The sequence below is a fragment of the Echinops telfairi genome, unplaced genomic scaffold, assembly GCF_000313985.2.
Source record: "Echinops telfairi isolate 266 unplaced genomic scaffold, ASM31398v2 ScPeMD7_2291;HRSCAF=2852, whole genome shotgun sequence".
Classification (NCBI taxonomy): domain Eukaryota; kingdom Metazoa; phylum Chordata; class Mammalia; order Afrosoricida; family Tenrecidae; genus Echinops; species Echinops telfairi.
In genome coordinates, this window is record NW_022106189.1 from 43,922,295 (window position 1) to 43,931,880 (window position 9,586).

Consider the following 9,586-nt stretch of genomic DNA (forward strand, 5'->3'; position numbering starts at 1 on the left):
AAGTAAGCTCCCACTCCTGCTTCCATATCCCCTTCAACAGGAGCCCTCAGTAGACAGACTGAGGCTAGCTCCCTTCCAGACAGCATTGGGATTTGCCTTTGGCTCCAGGAAACAGTCTTCATGGTGGAAACACTGAGCCAGGACGTGGCAGCTCGGGGGAGGAACAGCTCTAAGAGCACATGTTTGTGCGGTGGTTCGGTTATTTGAATAGAGCACTACTGAGAGTGGGAGCAGAACTGTGGGAATCTCCACCCAGGTGGCTGGATGAGGCGTGAGTGTGGAGTAGCTCAGCGCTTCCTGTTTGGTAACTGTCAGGCTTGCCACCTTCATGGGGATGGGATCCTCCAGCTCGGACAGCGATAGAGTCACCGGACACAGCCCTGTGGTAGCACTGACAATTCTGCATCCTAGAAGCCCTCTCGCTCATGGGCACTCAGAGATGATGGGTCATGCCATCCCGAGAGGTCCTTTTTGCCAGAAGGAAGGATTTGGGCTGGTAGTTACCTCTCTTGTGTTCACCCATGAAACCTTCTCTGGAGCGGCGTCTCAGAAGAGGGCTCTGAGACAGGAGAGAAAGCTTGCCACTCTCCTCAGTTTCCTGCATGGTGATGCTTTCTGGGCCTGGTTGATGTGCAGGGGACTCCAGCAGGGGACACAGGGTTGGATGTTTGAAGGTAAGGTGAAGTTGCAGATTGATGGCCATGGAGTCCCACGTTGTCCAGAAGATAGACTGGTTCATGGAATTGGGCATGAAGGGCTTTGTCGGATCTTTCCATTGCTCCTTGTGGTTCAGCCAGGGAGTGGGGAGGGCACAGCCCCATATGGACTAGCTGGACGTTTCTTTTTTATTCCCTCCAAAGTTCTTCTTCCTAGACTTAGAAAAAGGAAATGGAAAAGTTGGCCAGCATGATGGATATGCATCCACCTGGAGATTTGGAATGACAAGATAGTGGAAATATTCATAGCTTTAGGAAATCTCCTCATCTACTCAACTCTGAGTATACATGGGGGACTCAACCCTGGGTGGACATCCCAGAGCCCCCAGGGATACCAAAATCTGAGGATGCTCAAGTCTCTTCCTTAAAATTGCATAGTATTTGAATATCATTAGCATACACCCTCCTGTATACTTTAAATCCTCCGCAACTCCAATCAAACCCATTGCCACCTAGACTCATAAGGTTCTGAGGCTGTCAGTCTTTAGGGGAGCACACAGCCTCATCTTTCTCCTATGGGTGTGAATCTCTAACCATAGGCCGTTCAACACTTACCCGGCAGCACCTGAAATAGATACATCAATAATATGTGTACACGTCTGCTTTGCCTTGGTAAAGGAGCTCTGCTGGGGGCATGGGGTTCGATGAACTCACCAGCTGCTTCTCGGGAGGAGATGGGGCAATCTGCTTGCATAAGGACTTACAGCCCTGGAAGCCTAGGCAGTAGTTTTCCTCCAATCCTATAGCGTTTCTATGAGTCAGAGTTGTCTCCGTGGCAGAGACAGTGGACCCCATCTTTGGGGGACTGTATTTCCCCCCCTAAATATTTTTTATCTGCAGCTGATTGAATCTGTGGATGCAGAACCCCACATGGGGAGCCCTACCAGCTTTCTAGTTGACCCTCTCTTTACTCTTGAACCCTGTACCCCGTCCAAGCCAGAGGGGCTGGAATTGCATGTGCCTTCACCCGGCTCGGCTCCTGTTTTCACTGCTGCCCAGGAGGCAATCATTAGATTTGGGGGTGCAGGGAAGGGAAATGCAGCAGAAAGCCAGAGAAAATGAGCTAGAAAATCCCCCAAACAGGGGAATGTGCCTCCCCCCGACCCACCTCACTCCCCTGGCTGCATGTCTCTTTCATGAGGGGTTAATGGGATTCTGCTCCCTCTCAGACAGCTGTCGTCAGTGTGTTGTACATTGTTTGGTATGTAAAAGGATTTGGCTTTGTGTTACAGAACTAATTGCTTACGAGATATTACACGGATATCAAAATACTTTATAAATATTAATTAATCTTCACCTAATTCCCTGGTAAGCACAAATAACCAGTGGCATATTTATTGAATGTGCAAGTCATCATCTGATTCTTCAGGAAGTGCTTTCTGGGCCAGCGGAGCTTTTTCCTCATCCCCATGTGTCAGAAAGCTTCCCCCTCCTGTGCAGGCCCCCTTGCAGGCCAATTCCATGATCAGCATTAGGGAAATAATAATACAGATGCTGTTAAGAGTAACCAGCATTATGTGTGCACCCAGTGATGTCTCTTTGCCAGGCATCGGAGTAAGCATTTCATGGTATTATCTCACTTAATCCCCATTCCAATTCTAGCAGGAAAATGTTGTTCGCATGCTTTGCTTTTCTTTCTTTCTCTCTCCCAGAAGAAGGAGAGAAGGCTCCTAGAGGTGTTCCTCATTTGTTCAAGGCCCCATGGCAAGATGGTGGCAGAGCCCACCCTGCTCAGTCCATGTGGAAAGCTCACAATGAAACCACTTTGAGACGTCCTGCCCCATCCCCCCTGCGGGAAGTCTGCTGGTTCTCAGCATTCTCTGGCTCCCCTAGTCATTGGTATTTGTCCAAGGAAGCACTTCACTGCCAGCTAAGGGCACTAGGCTTTGTGAGGACACGTTGGTACATAGCTGTTTTGAGGAGGGCATTTGGAGCTCAGCATCTTTTCCCTTTTACCGTCCTTAAAGCCCTTGAGGGCACAGGGCTGTATCTTTCTTATTGTTAGACTCCAGTGTGGGGGTCTAACAGACTAGGAACCTGTTGATTTGAGCCACTGGCGCTGTAGCGCTTTGCTACGGCAGCTGTGGGGAAGCAGTGAACCTGACGCCAGAGACGAGGATACAGCCAGTGCGGTCTGATCCTGAGTGGATGAGACGTGGAGCCTCTGAGAAAAGAGACAGGGTACTTCATTCTTGGGTAGCACCCATCCCATGCATCATTTCACCTGGATTTGGGTGTCTACCTGGTGCGTGTCTTCTTAGATCGAACGGTATCCAGAGACTTCCTAGACTGAGACCCAGGACGATGACCATTCCTTGGGCCACCATAGGCAGAGCAGATGCTCAGCACAGGTGATGCCCGTGAAAACGGGTCCAGTGCATCCGGGAGCCACTCCTCACCAGGAGGAAAGCAGAACCGTGAAAATAGACCCATTGCAGTTGAGTCCTTGCATCACGACAGACTTGAACGGCCTCTGCTGGTTTTCTAGGGCTGAGGATCTCTTCCCTGCCGAGTAACTGGTGGGGTCCATCTGTGGACCTTTAGCTTGGTAGCTGGGTGCTTAACCACTGAACCTTCAGGGCTCCTTTAGAGGAAGGAAGGCTGGTCAATATGGTGCTACTATGAGCTTTCTAACGACCCCGGGAACCTTGGGAACCACAGGAAGAGCCTTAGTCTTCTCTGGAATGCACACACATTGTATGAGGCACCATAGCGGATGGACATCTCAGGGAACGGTGCTCCGTGGTATGTAAGCGATGAGGTGTACCTGGTGTGATACTGGCCACGCACAGACAAGGTTCTTAGCAAATATTTGGAGCAGGACCAGAGGCACCTTTGTGACCCAATTCCTTCTGTGCTGTCTCTGATTTCCTGGAGCCTGCCCCTTAGAGCAGGGACCTGGGCCCATTCTCATCAGTGTCACCAAAGAGCTTACTGGCTATGCAGAATCCCAGGCCCCATCCCAGGTCTCCTGACTCAGAGTCTGCCTTTGGCCACCAAGAACCCTCAGGGACTGGCAGACTCAGGGCCATTGGGGAAGCTCAGATCCAACTGCTTCCGGGTAGCCAGTGTCGGTGGTTCGCAAACTCTAGGTAACCTACACACCCTTACTGACACCACTCCATTGTTCTGAGCTGGGTCTGAATCTCATTTCTCCATCAACTCTCCTGGCTGGTTACTAAAGATATTTCTACTTGACAGTGATGGCGCGCCTCTGATCTAGAAGCGGTTGAGGTGTCTCAGGAAATGAAACAAGTCTTGCTTACTAACAGCAGTTGGCTTGGAGGACCAGCATCCTTGAAAGAAAGTGAAGCTGCCTCAGGGTATACGTTTCCTGCTGACAAGAGGGCCCGGGCCTCCAGCTGTGGGCTGGGCTGCCAGAAGGAAAACCAGCCTCAATGTAAACACAGGGGAAAGATCACAACAACTTCCATATCATGGGCTCACTTATAAAAACCGCTGGGGGGAAAGGCCAGGAGTCTCAGCTACCAATACAATTTGCACACTTCTGTGGGGTGGGCATTGTGAAGACAACCTTCCTCCTGATTAATTGAATTCCTCACCTTTTGCTCAAATGCCTTGGCCTCTTGGTTTTTAAATAACATAGAAGGGCACAAAGGACCCGGGACTTGGCTCAATGACTTTTACTGACGCACTGGCATACAGCGACACCCACCCTTCTTGGCTCCCTCTGTTAACAGTGAAATTATATCAAGGGTGACCTTTCGAAGGCATAAAACCCATCATCACGTGGATCGTGGTAGCTGTAAAAGATCAACACTTAGGGAGCCAAAGCAAAATCCCACATATGATAAATTAATTAGAATAGAAGTTACACAAAACCTAGACCTTCTGTTTCGCCCTTGTCTTATAATTACCTCTTCTTTAACAGTGGAATGGAATCTTTTATGTATGAGGATGTTTCTGGTGACCCTAAATACATTAAGAGTCAAGGAGACATTTTTCACATATTGAAAATAAGAGTTGATGGAGTGCTTGTAAGTGGCCCGGCGAAATCTCATTAAACCTGTTTATTTTAATTCCTCATAAATGGCAGAATATTAGTCATTCATTATGAGCATAGGAATGCTGTGGAAATAAGCTTTGCCATGTCTACAGCTTGGTTTTTGACACTAATTATCACCTTGTCTGTTCCATCATTTGAGGTGTTTTCCTGGAGATGTGGAGCCTAGAGCTCAGGTGGAACTATCCTTCTCCTCCTCTTCCTCTTCCTCCTTCCCTTTGCTTTAACAGCATGGCAGCAAGCGCCCAGATGAAAATCAGACAACTAGGCCTCTTAGATAGCTCCATGGGCTGGGAGAAAACTGCCATCACTCTCCACAGTTATCATTAGGTTCCCAATCACTCGCAGGATGTGCACCAGCACACCCCGCGCTCATGCTCGTCTTCAAAACCCCACCGCAAGGAAAGAGTGACAAGTCGGAAGTGTGTCTGCGGCATTGCCGAGTTGCAGTCAGCGCCCGCCTCTGCATCAGCGCACACTGGACACAGGATATTCCAAAGCACAAAAGGAAGGGAAGAAAATGAGGATCTTGGGCGTCTCCTGGGCACCGGCCCCTGCGGTGGCCTTCACATTGACCTTACCGAGGGAGGCAGGCAGGAGGGTTCTGCTTTCAACAACAAGGGCCGTTGTTGGGAAGTGCCTGCTTGGTGAGGATTCTGAGGCTGGGAGATTCAGTGATGGGCTAGTGAGCCCTGTGACTCAGGTGAGCCCGGACATCTCGGCGCGTTTGTTACCCTACTCTCAGACTTGGTTGGGACATCTTGCTCCTGATCTGAGTCAGGCTGCTGTGGTGAACTTTCCACGTGGCAGGCAGGCGGGGACGTCTTGTGAGAGGCCAGTGAGCAGGCAGAGTCCCCTCCAGGCCATACAACGACCAAACACCAGAGACCCTCCCAGTTTCTGATCTCAGAGGTCAACAGAATGGGTCATTACATGGCTCCCTTTAGGAGGTGCCAAGCACACGTGTGTGTCCATTCCTTCGTCTTTCAGTGACAATGACAAGTGGTTATGCCTGCCTGGCACACAGATACCTCGCATGAGCCCAGGAGTTGAAGGGCCTCTGTGGAAGCTACATCATCATCCCCTGGGGCAGGGAGTGGGTACAAAGGTTTAGATCTAGGGAGACTTGACTTCAACCTCTCAACTCAGCCTAAGAAGCCAGTGGGCTCCTGGTGTATCTCTCTGGCTGTTTGGGACTCCTCATGCCGTCCCCAAGCCATCCAAGACTCGGGTTGATGGACAAGCTCAGAGCCTTCCAGGAGATGGGAGGTGATCTCACGCCAGCTGTTCTATTCTTCTCTGCATCCACGACCAGGTCCCTCCAGCCCACAGGAGCCAGCTTCAGTCCACTCCCTCCTCACTCAGCCTGTGGAAGTCTTTGCTCTCAGTGTCAGCTAAGTGGCCAGAGGCTGCTTTGTAGAGGACACGCGATGGGGTCTTTTCACCACTGACCCCGTTCTTGGCCATAAAGATCTTACACAGGAGCACAGAGCAGGTGAATCCCAGCACCACTGGCATTTCGCATTTTCCTAACCACCTCATTCGAGCAATGTGTTATTCCCTTCGTGGGTGGGAAGGGTCTCTGCACCCCATCAGGATTAGTCATTCACCCATGACTATCTTGTTTTTAATAAACGATAATTTCCTCAGTGCCCTGTAGCCAGCCCGCCTGCTCTGGGCAGATAGGGCAAGGCTGCTTTGTAATTCCGGTGTTAATAATCCCCTTGGCATCAGAGGTTTAACCCATGATGTGCAGAAACCAGTGTTTGCCAAAGTGGGTGATGTCGGGCCTTGGGTGGTGGTGGGGCTGTAGTCTGAGAAACCCATCAGCTCCGTAAACCCAATCTAAAACTCAAAATAATTCGAGCTCCACCCCATGGACCTGATTCCAACTCATATCGACCCTATAGGATGGGGTAGAACTGCCCCTATGGGTTTGGGAGACTGTAATTCTTTAAGGGAGTAGAAAGCCTAGTCTTTCTTCTGCAAGGTAGGTGGCTGGTGGTTTTGAACTGATAACCTTGTAGTTAGCAGCCCAGTGCCTAACCCACGATGCCACTGTGGTTGACTATCAGTCAGAATGAGCTTGGTGACATTGGCTTGGTTTAGTTTTCACTATCCTTATCCCCACGTTTCACTTCTCTCTCTGTTAAATCTCCGTGCTCTAAATAGCAAGTCGGTATGTCTTGCCACCCATAGGAGGTAAGCATTAAAACCAGGATGCAATTATTAAAGCGTTTTGACGCACGCTCCTCCTCCTGCGCCTTCTAAAATTATCTCCAGTCGCTCAAAGGCGTATGTAACCCACTTTGAGAACTATGGACCCTGAAGGGGGTCAGGCCCAAAGAGGTGTTTCTTTCCCAAGGAACAGAAATCGGTTCAGAAAAGCAGTGGGGCATGGCTCCCCTGCCTCCTTGGGGAAATCTTTATAAGGCACAGTTCCTTGTGAGGTCTTAGCAAATGCAAATGCCGTGTCCAGGCATTCTCCAGCCCCTGTGTCTCGGCCTGGTGGGCGGCTGGTCCACTCTCTGTCACAGGAGGCGCTGAATGCATCTCAGCCAATACATCCCTCCTCATTTGCATTTTCATCACCCACCCGTCTCAGTCTCCAAGTGTGACTTTCATTTCAGGACAGAGCTGTTCAGTCGCTGGCTATGCAGTCCTTTAAAGGCATATTTATCACCCTCGAAGAATCTTATTGCCAAATCTTAATAGTCTATCTTACAACAAAGGCTCAGATCCAGGATCAAGATTAAGAGGCGGAGCTTGAGTGAGGTTTGCTGGAGCGTCGCGTGATAAAATAGATTAAAGTCTTAAAATGGGCCACATGACTGGACTAGGAGGCAAACACATATGCGAAACAAAAAAAAGTCCCCATGTTCCCTGCAGGCTCTGTGGGCACTGTGGGGGAGGCCACCCAGATTCTCTGCCAGGCTTGGGGGTGACCTTGAGGAAGGCCAGACACGCTGGGCTTCAAGCTCCGGAATCTGCTGGTGGAGAGGAATAGTTGGGGATCCATGTACAGCTCCCTGTGGATTCTGGCCCAGTGGTCATCAAGAGCTACCTATATATCCTGTCATCGGCAGAAGAGTCGCCAAGACCACCCCCAGTTCTGATGTGACTGCTATGAGGGAGCATAAGAAAAATGGGACCCCAGCCCCCAACTCACTGCCGTCAAGTTGATGGAAACGCACAGTGATCGAAGAGGACAGGGTGCACGTGCCCCTGCGGGTTTCTGTGATTGTTACTTTGATGGGAGTAGAAGACCTTGTCTTTCTCCCATGTGCTGCTGCTGGCTTCAAACCTACTGCTTTTGCACGTGGCAGCCCAACCCGGAACCTCCACACCACCAGGAAGTGCAGAAGGTGGTGGTCTAGGCCACGATGAAGTGCAGTAAAGGACGCCAGGCAGACATGGCAGAAGTAGAAAGCATGGCACGGGGGTGGGGGCGGGGGGGAAAGGGAGGCAGGGTGTGTGTGTGTGGGAAAATCGGGAACCAGCTTTGCAAGGGGAGGGAAGTAGGGGGCCAGGTCTCCTGGTGGGCAGGGTCACCGGTGACACACTCAATCCCCAGCATGAAGCATGTGCAATACCTTCTATTACGCACGCTCTCCAGGGACTCTTCCATGGAACTCATCCCATGGGCGCCATGGGCCTGGCGGGTACCACAGACCCAGGTTCCCAGGGGAAAGCAGGCACACAGCACACACCGCAGTGTTGGGACACAATACAGTTTAGGCCCTGGTGCACCACCCTTAGCATTTAGACAACAGTGGGGACGTGCCCAAAGGCCAGCCTGGCAGTTCACACGTGCACCTGTTTCTTCCAAACAAACTGTGTTTGTGAACATCTCTGCCACCACCAGACAGCTGCAGACAAGTTCCATCTTTATGATACAACCCATCCACACAGTGGCTTTGCTGGGGCCAGTTCACTCAAGGCAGAGAGGACAGCTTGGAAGATGATGGCGACTGTGTCGGGGAGTCGTTTCGACAGTTCTTATCAAATGACACAGGGTGCTCTCAGCGTCATACTTTCACTGCAAGCAAGTCGATTCCAACCCAGAATGACTCTATAGGACAAGGTAGAACTGCCTCTGTGGGTTTCTGAGACATTAACCCTTTACAGGAATAGAAAACCTGGCCTTTCTCCCTGAGAGTGGTTGGTGGTTTCGAACTGCTGACATTGCAATCAGCAACCCAAGTGTAACCACTGTGTCCCCAGGGGCATGTTAAGAAGACATTTTTTAAGAAACGGAGAGCTGGCTTGGTAAGGAAAATGTGCACAGGAGGCGCACTGAAGAATTTCTCTCCCCATCACAGCAGCACCTGCTCATTCTTTGAAGATCACAAGGGCTGCTCTGTACAGATATCCTTGGGAAAGCGCACCTCATCCGTGCCTCAGCCCTGATCTCCTCCTGAATTTCTGTTCCCCAAACTCAAAGAACATTTCAAAGGAGCTGAGTTACGGCCCTCCTGGCGGCCCAGACTGTCCGTTCGACGTGGTACAAATTGAAGCGCTCAGAACTTTAGAGGAAATGAAGGGTCAGAGGGATGGAAATGGGACCTTCACAAGTGACCTAGATGGAGGAGATGTTAAGAAATAATAGCTTCTCATTATGAGATTTTTGTTCTGTCCATAAAGCTTTGTGTGATTTGTCACCATTCGGGAAGACGAACTCGCTTAGCTTGAAGTTCTCTGCTGGCTCTGCTGAGAGTGTGCTGTCCCTGCACCTGCCATGGCCATGTCTCCATCCTCTCCGCTCTCCAAAGAGGCTTCAGACCCCACCTCACTGGCCTTTCTCTTACAACCCTCTCGCTGCAATTGTCTCCTCTGTCTATTTGCC

At 50.5% G+C, this 9,586-nt stretch overlaps 1 protein-coding gene across 1 annotated transcript in view; it reads left to right on the top strand.

Annotated features, from left to right (window-relative positions):
• Positions 1-9,586, top strand: part of LOC123522115 (cadherin-13-like) — a 512,433-nt gene that overhangs the window by 189,282 nt on the left and 313,565 nt on the right. The window lies entirely within an intron of this gene.